Genomic DNA, 21,792 nt, shown 5'->3' with positions numbered 1-21,792 from the left:
TTATTTTGATTTTTAAAATTTTAATTTTTCAGTAGTTAAAATCAGTCAGTTTCCAGTTGTTTTGGCTTAATTTTCTGATTTTGATTTGTTTGTTTTTTTCTTTCTATTTTTGATTTTTTTTTTCTGTACATGTTTCCTGTAGCACATAGATGCAAGTGTTGTATTGATTTATGAGGATGCAAATATACATTATCCGTACAGTAAAAGAACTGGCTGTCCTGAAGTCACAACTTTTTAATTATGTAACACACTTGTCACTGTTGGTGAGGCAGAGCTGGTGGCCAGCATGAAATCAGGGATGTCTAACTCCAAAACTGTGCAGATGAAAACAGCAGACAGTGAAATAGAGGGGTGTTACCCTTCATGAAGGCCTGCTGATGGAGGGGAGCTGAGGCGGAGAGATGGCCATGAGGACAGAGAGAGAGAGAGAGGGAGATGGGGAGTTTGGAGAGGAGCCGGGGACTGCCCATGGTGGATGGGCGGAGCAGTAAGCATGCGCTGAGCTGGCAGACTCTGGGGCTGGTCCTGACGGGCTGGCTGGGCTCCGGGCGGCTGTCTGTGCGCTTCAGACGGTATTGGGGGAGACTACCACCAACACTCATCGTCTCCTCGAGTGCTCAGAGATTAAAAACAAGAAAAGAAAAGCAGAAGAGGACAACTGCGAGAAAAGAGAGCCCCACCTCGGCATCTGGAAAAGCACCGAAGAAGAAGGAGACGATCCTCCCCCTCTACCCCACACCCCGTCGCCAACCCGCCCTATCCACCCTACCCACCACTCCGTGCCATCCCTCTGGTCTCAACTGCCCTCCCACCCCGTCAGGAGAACCACGACCACCCATAGGAAACCCCCACTTGACCAGCGTTGCCATTAAGCGATGCGCTTTGAATTTAGGAAGAAATCACCTTTGCGTTTTTGATGCACAACACAACCTTCTTTATTTTTTCTCCTCAGCGGGAACAGTTAGGGTTACGGATTTGGGTGTTTACACTTTTTGACGGGTTTCTAGTGGCACGATAACATGCACCAAATATCATCCCGCGGCAACAGACAAGGCTGTCATTCCATAGATTAGTCTTTATTTAAACAAGCAGCTATCACACACGCTGCGTTTGAGCTCATGTTTGCTTTTTCCCATGCTTAGAAAGAATCCCGACAATGGTCTGGGAACGGACCGCCTCTCCAGACACCTAGAAATATTTTTTCAAGGCGCATCAGCTCTATATTTCGTGCTTATCGAAGAAAAAGCGACACATTGACGAGGAGTCATTTGACACCGACGCCGCTTGAGCCATAGGACTTTGCGTGCGAAGTTTGCACCGGGAAGAGGGGGGCCAAGTCGGAGATATCTCGGCCATATCCACGGCATTTTCCCTGTAAGGTAAGCCAGGAGCGACCCTATCTTGCATGTCAGTCTTGTGATATTGTGTGTCTTGTCATGTGTGTCCACGTTGGTGTGAGTGTGCTGCCACAATGTGGAAAAATTGAGTTCAAACAGGGTAGTGACCTATTTTCAGAGGCTCTCTCCAGCGGTGCGCCCATATCCTGCAGCCTGGACTCCCCACACTGTCATTCAAGGCCGGTCGTGGCGGACGTGCCTTCACCGGTGCCATTTACGCACCGTGTCAGTACCAATTTGTGCACGAGAGCGACCTTTTTTCTACATCCTTTCTTAAACTATCACCCCCTCCTCAACCCTGAGACATTTTTAGAGCTGTATCACAAATCCTGCCCTATATAGGGGCGTACATCACAGCCCAGCCAGCTGTTGTGCAAGACGCAGGCTTGCACTGAGCTCTCTGATGTTCTGTCACAACATCTGATAAAGAGTTCAACGTCTGCAGACTGCTGACACCCACTTAAAACAGTGATGTACTGGTAAATAAAGCTGTGACCAGCATATGAGGCCAACAGCAAAGAAAAAAAGCTCACTTTTAGATTTACTTTATGTTTTCCACATGAAATACGTGGTTATATCGTGGAAAGTTTAATGTTAGACAGTACATTTAGGTTTATGTCACTGGTCTAGTAAAATCTTTGCCTTGCTATTTCATCATTTAGACCAATTTGAAGTTAGCCGAGGGCAAGCATGTAGTGCAGGGGGCAAGGATGAGCACAGGCACCCAGGCCTAGATAAAGAGCTATTTTCCTCCAATTAAGCAATTCCACTGTCCCTAAGCCTAATTGTGTGCACACTGGGACTGGGTTTGGGATGGACCTTCTCCCCATTGGCTGCCTCCCATGGGCCCATTGTTTCAGAAGATGCCAGGGGAAAGAGCCGAGCCCTGCCAAGGCAGACCTAACAAGCCCTGTGCTGGAGTGGAATAAGGCCTGATCATTAAAAAGCATTAGGCCACAATGCAGATCGAGGCACACTCAGGGGGCTGTATTTTGAATCAGATGGCTGTATATTTCCAAGGTGAATGTATGAACAATATAACGTGTGGGTGCATGAGAGAAACTGTCACACAGATATCATATGAGGCTGGAGGAGGTCTGGCTATGAGCCCAGTGGACCTCTCTCAAAGTATGTAGGGAAGAGGAGCAGAGAAAGAGGCCGCACAGGCTTTGTGCAGAGGGAGGACTTTGACTCCCTCTCCTCCCTCCCTCCCTTCCTCTTCCAGGCCCCTGCTATTTAATCCATAACCCCTCTCTGAACTTTGAGCACAGGTGCTCCTCACATCCACGGCCTGCTCACCGCATTGTTTATCCAATCAGCTGATGATCAGTTCAGCCACAGGTCAACCATAACATCCATCTGACAGAAAGACCGGGGCCAGACGGAGAGGCCTCTATCACCACCGCCACACTGGTGGTGATAGATGCCTCTCTTCAGGGTTCCCATGGTCATGGAAAACCTGAAAAAGTCTTGCAATGTCACAATATCATTTTTCAGGCCTGGAAATGTCATGGAATTAATGAAAGAAATATCAAATGTTTTGGAGAGGTCATGGAATTTTGCTGTGTTTAATAAAAATGTTACAGTAATCTTAACTGATAGCCTTAACTGTTGACATAACATAGCTCGAATATATTGTTTAAGCATTGACACTGTGATGCGCACTAGTTGCATCGAAGGATGTGCAATGTCAAATAGGCAAACAAATTATTTGCTGCTTAACACAAATGTAAAACTCGCACGGTTCTCATTTTCCAAGTAACATCCTGGCCAGGCCAAGCGGGAATATCCTCTGTGTGCGTGTGTGTGTAAAAAAGTACTGTAACCAGGCCACCAAGTGCCACAGACACAATGAAGCACATGCTTTCCCAAAATGGAAATTTTATCATGGAAAAATCATGGAAAAGTTTTGAAATTTTGTCCATGAAAATGTGTGGGAACCCTGTCTCTTACACAGCATTTAGTCACTGCAGAGAAAAAGCTCTCAGCACCACCAGAAAGCCAGATGTCCGCTGGGGTCCAGCTGTGCATCCCTGTGGTGGCATTCCTCACTCTCAGGATGTGTGTTTGTGTGGGCAGCCTTTTTTGGCTGTACATTTTCTCACCCTGACTGCATGCTTGGCCAGATGTAAATACTTGGGACAGCTGCTGGGTACAAAAGCTCTCACAGAGTTTTGGTCGGAGTGTGACACCATCTTGCTTCGTCTGCTGCAATCAGTATGCAAGAAGATATACCTTAAAGACTTTCCACTCATGCCAGTTACTGAAATCAAATCGCAAGTGTGGTTGTCAGCTCCCTAATTTTCCCGTGCCTTAAGGTTTTGCCTCACACCACAGCTGTGTGACATCATACCCCTGAGGTCCCAAACCTTGTGAGGGTAAGGCAGCTGCTTTATGGTGGAAAAGGTGGACCCTAATGGCATATTCCTGCGTCAGAGAACAACCACGAGGCATGTGGTGGAGGGATGGTGGGAACCCACAGTGCACTTGTACTTAATGCCTTAAACCAGGCTAATAAAAGCATACCGCATCTGATTTAAAAAGAAGCAGTTAATTCTTACATTGTGAGTGTGGTACCACGGAGAAACTCTCATCTGAAGTCCAAGGTGACAACAGTAAGTTTTGTTTTTCACGCAGTGTTGTGGGGCCACTAAAATATGTTTTCCACTGGGGGAAATTAACTCAGAGGAGGACTGCTAGCAGTAATTGGTTGGAATGTAAGTGGTACAAACTACAGTGGGAGAGCGAGAGGGAGTGTTTGAATTGATATCACAGTGGGGTTTCATAGCTGCTGGGGATTACGGTCAAGCTGAAAGGCAACTGAGCAGCAGGGGTGGGAGGATTATAATGGTCAGTGAATGAGGCAGCATGCAGTGAAAACAAGGCACCTGATACACACTTGCATTTATCTTCATGGGGAAAAAAGCCGCTTTATTGCAGACCCACATGACAGATATGTCTTTTTTGTGGTTAAACTTGTAGACAAGAACCCTGTAGCAGTCATATTTCTGATCAGACAGCTTCATATCAGACAGTGGTGCTCCCAGGGTGGGGACAGAGGGAAACCGAGATCTGATACAATTGCCAGCCCCCTGCAGTGCCCCCCCCCCCACGGTAAAAATCACTCATAATTTACGCTACCTGTTCAAGGTGAAAATATGCTGTTGTGCTGCTTCTACTCCAACACAAAACTTTGCTTAAATGCCTTTAGAAAATGTTTAATAAAAACTGAAACTTTCAACAAGTTCACAGCAACATTTTTTCATAAAGTCAAGTGAAGATTTATTTATTTATTTTAAAAAAGAGTAAATAATAATAGCTCCCTGAGGGTTTACAAAATAAAAGTTTCTGCCATGCTGACACTTTTGCACTTTTGAATTAATGAATTCATTTTATCATAGGTCATTAAAATAAAACGCTGTTACAGTTAATCAGCAAAATGCCAAATATCGGCTCCAATATTTGGCCAGGCTGATAATCTGTCGACCCCTTTTTTGGTCCCCAGATTTTGCTGCGGTGTGGGGGTTCTTGACTTTTATGCTACTCTTTGCAGTTGCAGACAAGCAGACAGCAGCACAGAGGGACAGAGAGACCGCACGTTAAGTCGAATAAGTGGAGAATTTCGGCTCAAAGCAAGTTAATAGAATACAGTCTCTGGCTTTTATTGATATCAAGTGTCTGCAAAAATGTTGTTGCGCATTTGTGATGTCATTAGCACCATCAGCTTTTTTACTAGTTTACATCAAGCTTTAAAATTTTATATAGAAAACAAAATGAATTCTGTGTCCCGTACAGCCCTGGATCACAGACGGGAGGATAGAGTTGTCTTGCCTTTGAGCCAGGAACTAAGGTAGTTACAGAGCCCAATTGCAGTTGAGGTAAAAGGGACAGCTTTTGCAATGCCAGCATGCTGTCTAAAATCATACACCAGAGAGGCATGATGTCACTGTTGTTTTGTGTAAAAATGAAAAGGTTGCATAAAGAAGGGACCCTTGAACGTGATCTCTATGTAAAAAGGGCTTTTAAGAGTCTTTGGCGCATTAATTGTTTAGCTAGTATGATGGTACAGGTATCTTGTGAAACTAGACAACCTAAGGCACCCAATTCTACAAACCACACTGGTATAACTTTAAGTGTTAATATTGACATGTTGCACTGTTAGGAGCAGCTTGCTAAATGTTTAATGCTAAGAGCCAATTTATATGTTGTGATTTTGCTTTTAAATGAAATTACTACTTAAAAACCTTTTCCACTTTGCGGGGACGCCGCTGTTCACAGCTGACATCATGCCATTTTAGAGGCTGTAGCGGGCTGAGTTTCAAAGCTAATGACAATAGTATCTGGTATCATATGAAACAAGTGAACTAAAGGAAATGTACCAAACATGTCATGCTACCTTGTCTGGAAATGAGCTAAATTATGTTCCAAAGTTAGGCTAAATTTTGGCGATGGAACAACTGGCATGGACATCTTCAAAGAGGTTTCTTGAACTCTCACCTCAATAAAGAAAATGTGCTGTATTGGTACCAACAAGTCTCCCCTATTGGGAATCAATGTACCCCCAAGCTGTATGTTTGTCTTTTTTAAGGAAAAAGACAACCAGCCTATTTGACAAACAATGAATCACCTAACATGTATACTGTAGATATATAACGCATTAAAAAAGGATTGTTGTGGGACGCAAAATGTAAAATCTACCTGTTTTACTCTATGCACATCAGAAAATTATTAACATTTACAGGAAAATGAGAAACCGAAGTATGTCAGTATGCGATTCCTTAACTTTCACACTGACAAAGTTTTCCACTAGCCTACATACTTAAACAGCAAAAATCCCAAAATTCAGGTACGGTTTTTGGTTTTGGTGTGCCATCTCAAGATTTTCAGTTGTCCTGTCTGGCGAGCCCTATGAAAAATTTCCAGGGGCGCCACTGTCAACAGATGAAATATGACTAACATTAGGTTAATGTCATGTTGAATGGAGTTGCACATCCCAGCTCTTGACCTTTGATTTGGCTGAAAATGTCAGAGGCTATTCACAATGTAGCCCAATGAAGAAATGTGTTCCTTCAGTAAAATGAGCTGGAGAGCGGATGTGGTATGATATGGCATCCATTGTCAGATTTGGACAAGGTCTTTTAAAATCCAGTGCAATAATGTTCATGTTAACATAATCTGTCTTTTATCATCAATTCTGCCACAATAATAACATAACTATCATTCACAATCCACCTAATCACTGATTTGACTTCCATGCTTTATAATTAATTTGGAGTTTTTGGCAACTTTTTGGTTATTTTGCGGCTGATATTGGCTGAATAGTAAGCCATTGGATTTCATACAAGCCACAAGACAGAGGTCATCAACATGACTCTCAGTTGAGCTGATTCAAAAGCTGAACTTGAAAATAACAGCAAATGTTGCTCATGTCATTACTGTCCAGCTCTGTGCATTTTTTCCACAAAATATCACTAATCATTGCCATGTGTGCAGCAGTGGAGGTGACACACTCATACTCCGTAGTGCTGCAGTGTGATGTGTCTATGTGGGGTGACGGCCAGACTCCAGGACCCATACATTAAGAATAGACAGAGCGGATACAGAGCTTGACTCACACTAACTTGCAAACTGAAGGAGACCAGTGCATACCGCTTTGCTCCCTGGCTGGCTGGGCTCAGGGAGCGTGCATTTTTCTTCAGTTAAACTGTAACCGCTAATCACCTCACGGCCTCACTGTTTCCTCCTGGAGCAGACCATTCCTGGGTCCCCAGGGTGGGTTTAAAAAAAAAAAAGCCTCCCTATGGGAATATATGGTCTACCCTTTTTTAAAATCACCTGTAAGGGACATCCCAAATGAGCAACGGGCTCTTGATCTTTCTGCAAGGATCTGCCAGGGTGAAGTTTAGGGGTCAGTTCCTCTGTTGCAAGTCTGCAGGCCTGCATTTCCAAAATAAACACAGACAACTCAGTGCCTCACTCCAGCTACCCCACCCTACCTCTTCTCATTCTCTTTAATGCTCCTTCTGCGCTCCCTGCACAGTGTTTCTATCGTGAGAGAATTTCAGCTCGTGGAGCCCTTCAGACAATACGCAGACCATGTCTGGGGCAGGGCGCACTTGATGAGGAAAAGTAAAAGAAAGAATACAGGAGTAATGCCAAGACTTAAAAGAATAACAGCAATGTAAAGGAGCTGTCGGAGAAGGGGTGGAGGGAAAGTTTTACAAAGTCCATTTTGGGTTTCCACCCAACATACTTTAACCCTCTGAAATCTGGATCGACATCAGTTTTCTTGGGCTACATTCAGATGGCTTTCACAAGCTTTGACCCTTTGAATCCTGAGCAAATTGTGGTTTTTAGCCTTTAAAAAAAAAAAAAAACAGTAAAAAAGGCAACAACCAACTCTTGTACTCTAAGTTGATTTTACTGTAAGAAAATATAACCAATTGCCCTGAAAAATGTAAGTAAATATAAGTATTAATCTTACTTTATGTTTACTTCATATGTATTTGTCAAGTTCACTCAAAATGTAGTTCTACTTACTTAATTTTGTGAAGCTTGTTGCAACTTAAAAATGACAAGTTTAATTTAATCAATATTTCTAAGTTTTACCAAATTCAGTAAACCATGTTAACTACCTTTATTCTGCCGGTTGCATACTAGTCAATCATATTTTATATATTCTTAAACATGTTAACAAAACAGAACTCACAGATCTCCTAACTTCATCACTGGTAAAATGGTAAAAACTGATGATCAGGTTAAGTCACACTATCTTGGTTTACTGAAGCTGCTAACACTTAGAAAGAACAAGATAATTTCACTTCTTATGTTTAAGTTGCAACAACTTTATAAAAAGTAGACATAAATTATGATTTATAGTTATATTTACTTTCCCTTTTCAAGGCAACTGGTTTCCAAGTTTATCTGAAGTAAGATCATCTTGTCACATTTTACACTGCTGTTAGTAAAAAAATAAGAAAAAAAAAAGAGGGGAAGATTATCAGGAAAGTAAATAAAGGGGAAATGTCCAGAAAATAATATTTATAATTATAATTTTTTCATATTTCACATTATATGACATAATAATAACAACAATAATAATAGTTATTAAATTAAACAATAATAGCAAATTACGTAATTTTCTTGAATTCTTTTACTAATTTCTTTTTTTTAAATTGTTGGGCCATGGCTTGTCAAAAAAATCAAATTAATTTACTCAGGTTTTAAAGGGTTAAACATGACGGTAAACCTGGACCTTACTGGAGCTTTTAGATTTCTGGGAGCTCAGTTCAAGGAGCTGTGAGTTGTTTGGTAATATGCTCACAGCAACACAGTTTTAAGTGGAGACACAGCTGGTTTGTATTATTATTTACTTGCTTGGCCAACACCCTGGATTCTCCAGTCTCCCCTCAATAGCACTACAGCAGTTCAGTGTGACTGAGGTATGTATGTGTGTGTTTGCTCGTTTGAATAGAAAAGAAAGGGAGGAGTCGCTTAAGAGGGGCTCTGCCTGTAAGAGCGGGTGAGGAATCGCATGCCGAGACGGGGGAGAGGGATTGATGGTTTTTTTTACAGAAGGGGATGAGGGAGAGACGGGTGAGGCATTTCAGAGACTCAAATAAGGCTCTCAAGTCTGGGCCTGGGCCCGGCTCCCTGTCTGGGCATATCCAGTCCTGTCAGCTAGCTTCCAGACTTTGCCCCCTTCACCCCCCTCCCCCCTTCCCTCCATCCCTGACTCTCTGGGACTCCATCTCCTCCTCGCTTTTAACTCTGCTCCCTCCCTCCCTCCCTTGCATTTTCGTCTCCCACTTTCCATGAGCCCCCAGCTTCATAAGTGACGCTTACATTATATAAGACATTCTCCATCTTATACATGCAGTAAAAGAGAGAGGGAGAAAAGTTTGGCCTGTAAGTGTTTACCTTCTCTGTGGTGTTGTGGAGATGTTGCCAGCACTAATTTAATTCATATGTACCATGGCTGTTTTTTTCTCCTATGAGGGGAGCCTTGTGTAATTTGGAAATGTTTTAAGTTTGAGGTTATATTTTGTGAAATAAAGACTTATTCTGACCTCAGATGCTTCAATGAGGTAGCCTCACTGTTTTTATTTGGTTGCTAAAAGTTTTAATAATTGACTTTGAGGGGCCATCTTGAATAACGACCAGCCCGTCTCTCTCTTCTACTGTGTCCGATTGCTTCTGAACGCCCTCGCTCCTTGGTCTCAATAAATGGTGCTGTCAGTCATGGTGAGCTCGGCTATTTTCTTAATTGATTCTAAATGTCAGTATTGATTCGGGACAGAGGAGTGTGTAAGAGCTCGAGCATCGCCCTGACCTTCAACACTAATTGAGATCCTCTCTTGGGCTCATTCTTTCCAACGTCGGCCGATACACTGTATGATTGTCCTCGGCACATTTATCAGCCCTCGCCGTTCGGAGCATTTTTCGCCAAATCAAAAGAGGAATCAGCTTCCAAATCTTTGCGGATCTTGTTTCCAACAGATCGCACACATGCCAACAAATTTAAATCAAGAGTTTCTCCATTTTGCAGCATTATGCTCAACTCTGTCTGTCGCCATCTCGCTCGCCCTCCATCTGTCCCTTTGCATCTGTCTCTCTGCTCTCTTTTTCTGTGTCTCTCTCTTGGATGGAGCCGCAAAAGATAAAAGCTGTAGGGTGGAGCCTGTCACTTAGTTGAGCTGGGAGACAGAAATACAGAGAGAAAAGGGAGAGGGAGGGAGATAAAGGGAGAAAAGACCGTCATATTGACCTTGTCTTAATGCCAGCCATGGTGGGAGGGGACGCGGGGTGGAGGGTTACTCAGAGAAAACAGGCGCTCCATGTGAGGAGGGAGAACACAGGGCTGCCGTTAAGTTGGCAAAGCCTCACAAGGAACAGACAACACCGGCTTTGTGTGTCTACATATATATGTGAGATCACTGGCGAGGGAGGCAGAAATGGAGGTATAGCGGACAGTATGGGGGGCACGCCCAAATTTAAAGAAGCAGGAGCTCCTTGTGTTTGTGTGTGTGTCTGTGTGTGTTTGCCCTTCAACACACACAAACACACATCCCGTCACTTTGTCTGCTAATTGCTCTCTGCTGTTTAGTATTTCTCCCTCTTCCTGTTTTCTTCCCCTTTCAATATGTTTTGGTTTTGGAAGCTGAGCCCCGGCCCTGTCCCTTCCCTCTGTACATAAACACACTCGTGCACACATGTAGACTCACATGCTAAGAAACATTAACCAATTGAGACACTCCCTGTCCGCAACACATCTGGCTCCATGTGCCCCCCTCCCCTCCTGGCTCTGTCCCGTGCAGCATGGCTGGTGCACAGGTGTCACCCAGCCCTCTCCGGGGACAGGGAGCGGCCGTGCAGGAATTCTTGGGCAAAGATCGAGAAAAGTTACAACACTTGGGATGTTGTGCTGGGCAATCAATCGCACTTTATTTTCTACCATAATTTTGGCTTCCCTCGATTTTCAAGACAAAATAATTGAGATATAAAACACTTGTGTGCCACATGAAGAGTCTACCAGTTTTGCCCCCGTTTTGCCTTTAATTTTGTAATCAAGCGCACCCCTTCCCAGCGGATATGTTTGGACCCTCCCCCCAAAGTCTAAACAGAACTTTCAGTGTGAGTTGAAAACCTTGCTGCCAACTTGGTGACTTTGTTGCTATATTTAGCGACTGCCAGGATAAGCAAAAATTGCATTCAGGTATATTATATTGTCATAGTCATGTAGTATAGTCGTGTACATATAATCATATACACAGTGTACAGTCATATATTGTATTTCATTCCCATGCATGCTGCACAGGACTGCACATGCACCGGGCGAGCACCAGGGAGGACGCCACTAAAAGTCCTTCTTGACTGAGTCTTCATTAAGAATTGTGTGTTTTTGACTAAAAACTAAACAGCAGCTGAAGACCAGCGACTTATTGTGATCTGTCGAGTAAAATAATTTTTTGTCAATGCAAGGAAAAGCAGTGAAAGAAGTCTAAATTCAGTGTACAGATGTTTAGGTAGCTAAAATGCATTTTGCTGTCGCCCCTGTCCACAGTCGTCAGAAACTAATATATACATGTATACAGATAGATAGATAGATAGATAGATAGATAGATAGATAGAATTGTTAAATTATTGTTATTTTAATATAAATCAAATTAAAATAATTGTGATTATTTTTTTCCATGATCGAGCAGCCCTGTGTGGACGCCAAAAGGCCTCAGCAACACCACACAGCGATAAAGAAAGCAACCGCCACCACACCCAGTGCGTTGCCCCCAGCCTCCCGGAGGCTGTGTTGCATAAAGCTGTTGTTGGGATCATATTACTGTGGCTATTGAATAAGAAGACTCGCTTCCCAGGGAGTTCACTGTGTGCCGCTGGCTTATTGAGTTGCAAGCGAATGAAAATGGCTGGGGTCAGCGTGTAAAGGCGAAAGGGGTTTGTTTCTCATGCGTGTGGTGCCATAATATTCCCGTCCAGGAAATGACTGTGAGACAGGCGCACCCCTCCCAATGCTGGAGCGGTACCACAGCGCTCTGAACTGGTCTGAACTCCACAACACACAGCCAGCATGCTGTGTACCAGTGTGCACACGTATGCATAGTCTGTATGGCTACAGAGTCAGTGTGTTTACGTTTGCATACTGAATGCCTCCATAGCTCTTTTCCTGATTCTTTAAGTTGTCACTGGGAGGATAGACCACATCGGCAACTGGTGCTGAAGTACACACAGGCGTTTGCTGCTTATCGTACCACAGTTTCCATACTGTGTCACCCTTATTAATCTGCCCTCAGCTTGCTGTTACCTGTGTGGGACAGAAAGAAAAAGAGATTTTTGGACTTCCTCCCATCCCCTCCTACCCAGTGGCTTAAAACTGGTGCTGGGTTTTCACCAGTGAGGGAATATAACAGACATCTACTGTTGAGTTCAACCGCAGCTGCTTTGTTCACTTGAAAGAAGCTCGAGCTGTTGTGGTTATTCAGTGATATTTACATACAAGTTTTGGGGCGCACACCTGTGTGCTTCGTTTGAAGCCATTCCTCTTGAGGCTTAAACCCAGCTCTGGGTTTTTAAGGAGTGGCCTTTTGTTTGTGTGTGTGTGTGCAGAAAGAACCTGGTATTTTAAAGATTTAGGCAGGTGCCAGTTCTTTGCATTCCTAACCTGACCTTGCGCTGCCTTTAGGGGAGGTCTGTCTCTACAAAGCAAGCAAACCTGGGGTGAATGTGTGCATGCATACCTGCATGCGCATCTGCACATTCACATCACAAGGTTTAAGCTTTAAAGGGATAGTTCACAGATTTTCAATCAGCTTTGAAAACAATTTGGGTAGTATATGTAGATAAACTGTGGTAAACTGCTTTCATCTAACCGTACCTCCACATTTTGTGCCACCGTGCCACCAACCGTGCAGACAAAGAGTATACAGCTGATCAAGAGTTAGCCACCCTCTCGCTTTCTCTCAAACTCTGAACTCAAAATCCGCTCAATCGCTAAAACTAGGCAGTGCTCATCAAATATAAATTAGGATTCTGTTAATGCACTGCTTATTTATCTCCTAAAATGTTTGTAGAAACCCATTTAAACACAAATTTAAATATGTACAACTGTAATAGCGAGAGATTGTGAACAGGAAGTGGCCGCCACAGCGTCATACTGCTTCCTGCACAGTAAAAACAAAAGCCAAAAAAAGTGAGATTCTGATACCCACTTGCATATTTCTCCTCTCAAATGATTTCAGAAACATGTTTCAGCTTACTATTTAATTGTAATATGAGATCGTCAGCCACCATAGTTTCACTGTCCTTTTTAAGTCTGTTAAGGCGCGATGCATTCTGGTAGTTGTAGTTTTTCTACCTCTTGAGCAAAAGCACCTTTTTTCTCTTGTCAAGTAGCAACAATTTCAATATATTTCAGAGTATTTGCATCTCTCATCTCTCTTTGCAAAAACAGCCTAGTTTTATGTGAGACTCTCTTTATATTGGTGAAATACTTCTTTAAGCCTGGCCCTTTAAAATGCTGCACCCTCCCTTTCCATCCACATAAGTGCACTGCGTTTGATAAGATCACTCCTTGCATGCATGCATCTTTACAGGGCTTTGCATGCCACTGCATATCCATTATATACTCTCCGCAGTGACACATGACATCTGCACTGCCCCAGCGAGGAAATGTGGAAAAAAGGACGTTTTTGTTTAGGAAAGTATAGACCTCCAGAGATTATGCTAAAATGCCAGATCTGACGTTACACCTCCACAGATATTACTTGAATTTCATACTGCCAGTCTAGCTGTTAGAATAATGCTAATGTCGGTGTGAGTCAGCTGGAATGACAGCATTTAGTGTGGGAGTAGCAGAGAACCATCACTTCCGAAACACAGACCCTATCCAGCAGCCCCAGCAGAGCGGACACAGCTGGTTGGTGGGCTGATGAGAGGGCAGCGAGCTGGGATGTTGTGCTGTTTGATCCATAAAATCAACTCAAAAGTTCTTTCAGTACCTCGAAGAGAACAAATGAGTCAAAATAGCCCCCCACACGCCTCCCCACATGCACAAAAAACACAATAATGTTTACCCTTAGTTTGAATATGCACAAACTGTAAAACAGAGCTGTTAACTTTTACTGCTGTGCTTTTTTCCTCTATCACCCACCACCAGCTCTGACAGCCTGTTTTTTCTCCTTCTTCTCATTGGCTTCATTTCGTCTTTTCTTTTCCCTCCCCACCTCTCTTCTTCCCTCTCCTGTTGCTTTCCTACTGAGCGTGGTGCGGTGACGCCCCTGCTTTGGCTGGCGAGCCGACTTCAGACCCTGTGATTGCGCGCAGGAGTCGGAGGATTGCATCACTGCCTGTGGGGAGAGGCCACAGGAATGGACTGAAAATGGGGGGTGAAAAGCAGAGAGGGAGAGACGTAAGAGGGGTTGATGAGGGAGAGGAAGAGGAGAGAGCTATGACGGGCGATGGGGATACGGCCTGAGGAAGTGAGGAGGAAGTCGAGAGGGAATAGAGCTCAGGGAGCAAGTTTTTGTTCATATGGAAGGGCAAAAACCAGAGAGGAGGAGAGGAGGGAATGCATGCAGTTGACTGCAGGAGGTGGAGAGGCCCAGCAGAGTTAGTGGGAGGTCAAAGTAAGCCAGGGTGGGGATGTCGATCAAATCTCCTGAGTGCAAAGACAAACACATACTTCCCTCTTCTTCTTTTCTCCTCTCACGGACGGTGGGAGGCCTCCTGCTGCGTTCATTGGTTCCCCGCCGCCCTTTGCGGCGCTATGAAACTGCTATGTTGTGAAATGCCCCACGTTTTTGTAAGATTACTCACCACTCTTCAAAGCCTACAATACCGTCGTGCGAAGTGCCTTAAGCGTTAGTGTTGTGTAGGTTTACTGCCTAAACACTCAGAGTCATCGTCCCTTGGAGGATTATCTGTTTACAGCTGATTGCTGTCTCGATGCTGCGGTATAGATTAAAATGGTTTTAGCTGATGAAAAACGTATGTTGAATGGGAGGAGGTGGGAGAAAAACTAACCAATGACTCAAAACACATGTTGCTGCACGTGGCCCCTCAATCACATACTGTTCATGTCATATAGCAGCTACTAGGGAGTCTAATAAATTGACTGTGGCTTGGGGGAAGTTTCCTAGCCTCGTTCCAATGTGCAGCAGCTACTCTTTTCTCCCTTACCTGCCTCTTTTCTTTTCATTTGTTCTGTCAAACTAGTTTAGTTGATTGCTTTTGTTGCAGAGCAGTCTTTTCAATGATATTTACATCCCCCCCCCCCCTTTGAAAATGATGAAAAACAAATCCTCAAGAGCTTTTCAAGTGTTAAATGTTGATTCCAGTTTAAAGATGAGGTCAAATTTTCCTTCAAAAGGCAAAGCATCACTATATCCCTACCTTATAATTAAATATCAGAAAAGAGTTCATTGGATAATACATAAAGCTGGCTATCATGACTCTACTCATATTTTTATTAGAATCCTATACATTAAAATTTGTAGACATTATGTATTTAAAAACATGGAAAATACTTTTTCAAGTTGTAAACAAAAGCCATCCTGTCTCAAAGGCTGTCCTTGTCATTTTTTTTCTATTTAGAGAAGGATATAATAATTTAAGAGGGTTGTATCTTTTCAAAACATGTAAATTGAGAGCGAATCTAAAATAATGATGTATTTCAGTTTTTGGAGTCACATTATGGAACGTACTCAGTGCTGAGTGAAATTGTGTCGATCTCTGTCGAGTTTTTTAAAAAAGCCTTCAAACGTAAAATTATTACAGATTATAATATAAAATTATCGTAGTGTAAAATAATTCAGGATCGGTTATAGTGTAAAATATTTGAGGAGTATACATATTTTTTTAAAATAATTAAATCATTTATTTTCTTTCTTTGGTATTGCTATTATTCTGGGTTATTCTTTGGTTGATATTGGATAGGCAAAAATAAGCCTTGGGTTTCAGCCTATTCCTTTTTCAGTCACTGACTGAGACAATTTTTTCCATCCCCGCCAACCCTCCATCAAGAGTCAAGTCAGGTCACTGTGTCGTGCGATAATCCCGGGTTGAGCAGGTCATGCGGCTTACTGACACAATGTGAAATCTCAGTCAGATGGCTGTTTATAGATCATTCATGGCCTAATCTCACTACACGGTGGACTAAGTGGGATTGCTGTTCCGTTGTCAGGTCTGTCTGGATGCTATTAAGATGCAGAGTCTGGTGGAGTGTTTCCTCTCAAATTAAAATTATGTACTGCTCACAATCTCTGTCTGCTGCTTAATTCAGCCTGCACTGCCATGAATATCAAATCTCGGACCAAAATCCACAGTGCTGTAACTAGTGTATTCTTTACAATGTTTTCTACAGAAATGTCTATATCCTGAAGGTTCAAATTGTGAGTTTTTAATAGTCAGCATACATGTCGGTCTATAGTGTAACACCTCAAATGTCAGAATTGTAAAAAGTTCTCACTAAATTTTCACAGAGCCCAAGGTGACAACTTCATGTCTTGTTTTGTCCAAAAAACCAGCCCAACTGCCAGAAAAAATGTTGGGATTGTACATTTAGCATTTTAGCAGATAGGCTCAAACTACATTTCTGAACAACACTGTGGTGAACATTTTGTTAAATGTTAGGCACAAAAACACTTTGTTATGGTTAAGAAAAAAAAATGTTTAGACTTGAAATGCTTAAGTTTGGTGGCACAAAAGCCGCCATCAAAGCAGGGATGGGTCGATGAAAAATACCCAGGTTCAGTGGCTCAAATGCTGCTAGAAAAAGCTGCAATGTGTAGGTAGAAAACATCCAGGTTTGATGCTTCAAATGCTGCTGGGAAACGCAGCGATGACACAGGTTTTGAAACTAAAACGCCACAATGTGTTGGTAAAAAACACAGTTTGGGCGGCCTAAACACCACTGGGAAATGCCCTGATGTGTCGGTAAAAAAACATGCAGTGATGCGTCATTAAAAAACAGCCAGAAACACTGGCTCAAACTCCAATCGGAAAAACACTGCCATGTGTCGGTAAAATACACAATGCTGCTGGGAAATGCTGCGATGTATTGGTGAGAAACACTCAGGTGTGGTTGCTCAAAAGCTGTTGGGAAACACTAACATGTTTTGGTAAAAAACACAAAGGTTTGGTGCCACGAACACCAGTGGAAACATTGCAAACAGTCGCCAGAAGCAACCAGTGTTACTGGTCTCAAACAGTGGCCTGCAGAAGTCTGCAGTTTGGCAGGTGTAAGGCCTGGGTGACATGCCATCCGCCGTCCACCTCCTGACGACAAAAGTCAGCTTGTATATTAAGTCACCTGAGACATGCTGATATGATCCATATGATACATATTCTTTGGTGAAATGCACAAATGTTTTCCATGTTTCAGGGTCCAAAGGCCAAAGAGAAACTAGAACCATCAAATGTTTTTGACTAAAACACAACTCAAAAAAATCAATATTAACAACATTAACAATAAATCAATACACAATACAACAATAAATATCAATATTGTTGTTGATTAATTTTGTGTTGATTGAATAATCAATAAACCCACATTGTTTAAGCTCTACAGCGTCACATTTCTTTACTTTGATATTGAACGGGGCTCTTATTTGCAGCAACTTGTAGTATGGATGCACAGAACACACAGAGTCCCATTTATTAAAGTGTGTACTTGATACTTATGTTAGATAATACATAACTAACGTGACTGCTAATATCAGACTGTTCATACCTAAGTTTGCATCCTAACAGAAACGTCAATGTTCAACCAAAGAGAGACATCGCTTTAAGTGCGCGTGCTCTTTCTTTCGTGTGTAGCAGTCCCCTTTGACAACAAACCGCAAGTGCGGCCCGCCCTCCTCGCTCCCTGCCTCCCTCCCTCCTGGCACCTTCCCTCCCTGCCTGCCCTCTGCCTGGAATTCCTCAGTGTCTGAACGCTCTGGCTGGAGGCCATCGGTAGCTCGCTGAGAAGCTTCCTGTTGCACTCTCTCCCTCCTTTAGTCCGTCTATCCCTCCCATCTTTCTTTCCTTCCTTCCCTCACTCACTACTTTTTCCCAGTCTCATGTGCTGTCTCAGATTACTCTGCTCTTCTTTATTACTTGATTTTGCTCTCAGTAAATGTTATATATATATTCCTATTGTCTATTTAAAATCCTGTGCTTATTGCTCTCTGGGTTGAAGCATGTCAACACACAGCCGTTGTGACTCCAGTGCTCAAACTTGTCTTTCTCCTAAATAGCTCTTCCCCAGTGGCTCCATGCATGCTGCTATTACATAATTCTGTGTACGATCCTGTGTGCTTTTTTGGGCAAGTGGAAGGGCGAGAAGTTGTTTAGCTTGACAGTAAGAAAAACTCAGTGGGTAAAACTTGAATATATCAGTTTTGCATTAAGTAGGAATGGTGTAAATAGAGGAAATAACCTGGAAATTAATGCACCATTAAAGCCAGGTGTTAGAGTAGAATGAGATGACAAAAACAAACTGAAAGAGGAAGCAGAGCGATGAACGTGAGAGAAAAACAAAAGCAGAGGATAGAGGGATATAAAGAGAGAAGGAGAAGAAGGGAGAGAGAGGCCCAGAGGAGGAGGAGGAGTGGAAACTGAGGTTTCCTGTCTGAGGAAGACAGATGTAAGAAAAAAATCTCTCAGCTGTGTGTGTTTGTGTATTGAGTGATCCATCAGGGGTAGGGGGATGGAGGGTGTATGCGGGGGCTGTGGCTCGGGTGTGTATGTGTCAGCGGAGGTGGGGTCACTTGTGGCGATTACCTCAGCGAAACGTCAGCAGTGACAGAAGTTGGAGTGAAGAGTGACCGCTTTCTGGCCAGTTTTCTTGAGTCTCCAAACATTAACAATATTAAACTGTCTCACCAATTGTCTTCCTCATTGTTTGTGGCAATGTGTGAAACCTCTGACTTATCTCATGTGGCTTTTTTATATAGAAGTCCATGGATAAATGAAGAAAAATTGCAAAAGGGAATCGCTTTACTTTGAAATGTGCGAAATGCTTTGATCACTTAAATCCTATTATTCACACCATATTGTGTGTGTAAACCTACTTGAAATGTGCCAAGTTGTTTATTCCTCCTTTCCCCTATTTAAAAATGTGAAACCCAAATGTCAGGGGGTCAGAGTTCACTCCATACCCTTACCTCCATCAGTCACCTTTGACCCTTTCCTCCCCACCTGGGGGATGGAAAAACCAGCAGGTCTAGACATGACCCATCCTGCGACTGCTAAAACCCAGAATTACAAGCACAATGGAAACATAAACTACACAGCGGGCTATTAATTAAATGTGGTCGCTTCAATGGTGCACTGGAGATTTTACGTGACAGAAGGTGTTGCTTAAGGGTTTTTAAAAATGTATTTGGTCATGTTTTCGAAAATTGATGCAACAACCTGAAATCAAGTTCCTTGCCCTGAAATTGAGAAGAACTAACGATTTAACGGAATACAAGTGCAAGTTTACTAATCCTAAATTATCAACCCAGACCAGTTGCCACAAGAAAATCAAGAATATGTTACATTCATATGTTTCTAAAGTAGAGGTGGGTGGGGTGTTTTTTAGGGATCTGTTGCTGTTTTTTCCACTGGCGATAGTCCCACAAAGTGGTTGGTATTTAGAGAGACATTGCTGCTTATCCAGTGGGGCCTGTGCCCCCCAAAAATCCAGGTAATTTACGCCAAAGCATGACCTTTTCCTTACCAAGTCGATTTGTGTCTAAACCTAACCACAAGTAAACCACAGCGTCACTGAATTTTTAAAAACTTACAGATGTACTGTATCCACAATATGCAGGAATGCACAATGCCAACATTTTTTTCAGGTGATTTGGTTGGGGAAAACCTTTTGATACTAAAGCTTGACTGAGAATGTTATTTGCTATGCTCATTGATATTTAAGCAAATTATATGGAATTATTATTATGTGTGATATTGATTTTTGTTGACATAATATATAAAGCTAATATGGCCTATGACAGCAATTATCTTTTATAAGATCCTGCACATGAAAGTCGCCTCTGACGTCAAATTCAAACAGGGGGATGGCTGAGCCAAAATGCCTCATAATACTAACAGAGCTAACAGTGCTAACAACAACAGAGTTAACAGTTAAACATGGGAGTGATCACTAATGTAATGCCATATGAGGACAGTGCACAGCAACTACAATTAGCTAACCAGTGGGATATACACAAGGATTCACATGAACCAACATGCACGCGCGTCCAACCTGGCTACCAAAACAAAGAACAGAGAAGCTCTGATTACAACACACACAGAGGCAGTGTGACTTCACCTCTGCTCATACTGGAATATATATACCATTGTTATTTAAAGCACCAGAGTGCACTCTGGACAGAGATAGCGCAGTAGAGCAACAGCCACAGTGAAAGTGAAACTCACAAACACCTGCTCCTCTCTCCAATCAATCTGATCAACTATAAACGGATCAGTAAATCAATTATCCTCCTGGCAAGTGACAAACTGTTGAGGAAAACTGATGGAGCGCTCTACCTGTGTCAAGTTCACAGACCCGCAAAAACCTCAGAATTTAGAGAGGGGACACAGAATGATACAAAGGGACACACAGGCATTTGCTTTTACCCTGGGGGTCGGGGCTCTATTACTCGCTTGCGTCCCACCCTAAATGAAAACCACAAGGTCACGCCAGGTAACACGTGATGGTCTGTTGAGACTTCAAACAAAGGTTCATCAGTTGTACACTATGTTGTTCTGAGCCTTTAGTTACACATGTGGATGAATACTTACTCTCTATATGTGAGCACTTAGTGTATATTTCTAGCTTTCTCTCCTGGTGCTCTAGTGAAGGCTTGTTTTCTGAGATGTGTTGGCATAAGTAAATAAAATGGTGACCCTTGTAAAAGTATTGGGATTATTTTGTATTTAAGGAGTGCTGTTGGTCTTACTACTCTAATAGTTTGCTGATGACTGGGTATCAGTGCTCACTTTTTGAAGATATCCACAACATATCGAGTTGTATCTCAACAAGATTTGCAGGAATTCCTATTTTCTGCAATTACATTTTTATTGCAGCATGAGTCAGTGCTTTAAGACAACATGCTGAAGCCCTTCACACCAACCATCACATCACACCAGTGATATTGAGAGACGCTCCCACCACACTCTTTCTCTCTCTGCGTTCTGTGTGTGCTTGTGTGTGAAAATGAAAAAGAGAGAGCAGGGAGCCCCAGGGAGAGATGGCTTACCTCCTGCAGACCACCTCCCAGGGTCACAGCAGGAGGCAGATTAAGTTACAGCCAACCTCAGAGGGGGCCACACAAAGTGCGCACGCACACACACTCTCTCGCCCTCTGAAACCCTCACAGAAAAGAAAGCATTACACAATATGATTTAATATGCTGTAACACAGGGATGCTCATCTTGCTTTGCTTAGGAGCCATTTTTGCAAAATGATAGGAGGTCAGGGGCCAGTTGCATCAGCTACAGGTTTCAAGGATTTTAGGACGATTCCAGTGTTTTAGGACATTTATTAAAATTGAGGATGTTTCTAAGATTTTAGGATGTTTCTAGCATTTAAGGGCATTTCTAGGATTTTAGAGGGTTTTTAGGAATAAGGACATTTCTCGGATTGTGGGACAATTTTAGGATTTTAGGCCATTTTTAGGATTTAAGGACATTTCTAAGATTTTTTGAGATTTCTACCATTTTATGATATTTTTAGGATTTTAGAATGTTTTTAGGATTTTTGGACATTTCTAGGATTTTAGGAAATTAGAGGCCTAGCCAGGACTTCTGTTGTGGAGTGTGCGGGATCCTCCACTGGCCCTTTTTTTTTTTTTTTTTTTGATAAACGGGCTCTGTTTTGGTGCTATTTTATGCACTCTGGTACCTTATGTAAACT

At 42.7% G+C, this 21,792-nt stretch overlaps 1 protein-coding gene across 2 annotated transcripts in view; it reads left to right on the top strand.

The window, feature by feature from the left end:
- The first annotated feature begins 447 nt into the window (after positions 1-447).
- glis2b (GLIS family zinc finger 2b) overlaps positions 448-21,792 on the top strand; it is a 38,842-nt gene continuing 17,497 nt past the window's right edge. The window contains exon 1 of one of the 2 annotated variants that reach the window (XM_088069102.1): positions 448-1,379. The gene's annotated coding sequence lies outside the window, so the exon portion shown is untranslated. The remainder of the gene's footprint in view (positions 1,380-21,792) is intronic. The other variant, XM_088069103.1, reaches the window with a different exon arrangement.

The sequence above is a fragment of the Plectropomus leopardus genome, chromosome 18, assembly GCF_026936395.1.
Source record: "Plectropomus leopardus strain MGB_pleo_1.0 chromosome 18, ASM2693639v1, whole genome shotgun sequence".
NCBI classification, from domain to species: domain Eukaryota; kingdom Metazoa; phylum Chordata; class Actinopteri; order Perciformes; family Serranidae; genus Plectropomus; species Plectropomus leopardus.
The sequence above is the reverse complement of the archived record's forward strand: the minus strand, read 5'-3'. Positions and strand labels throughout refer to the sequence as shown.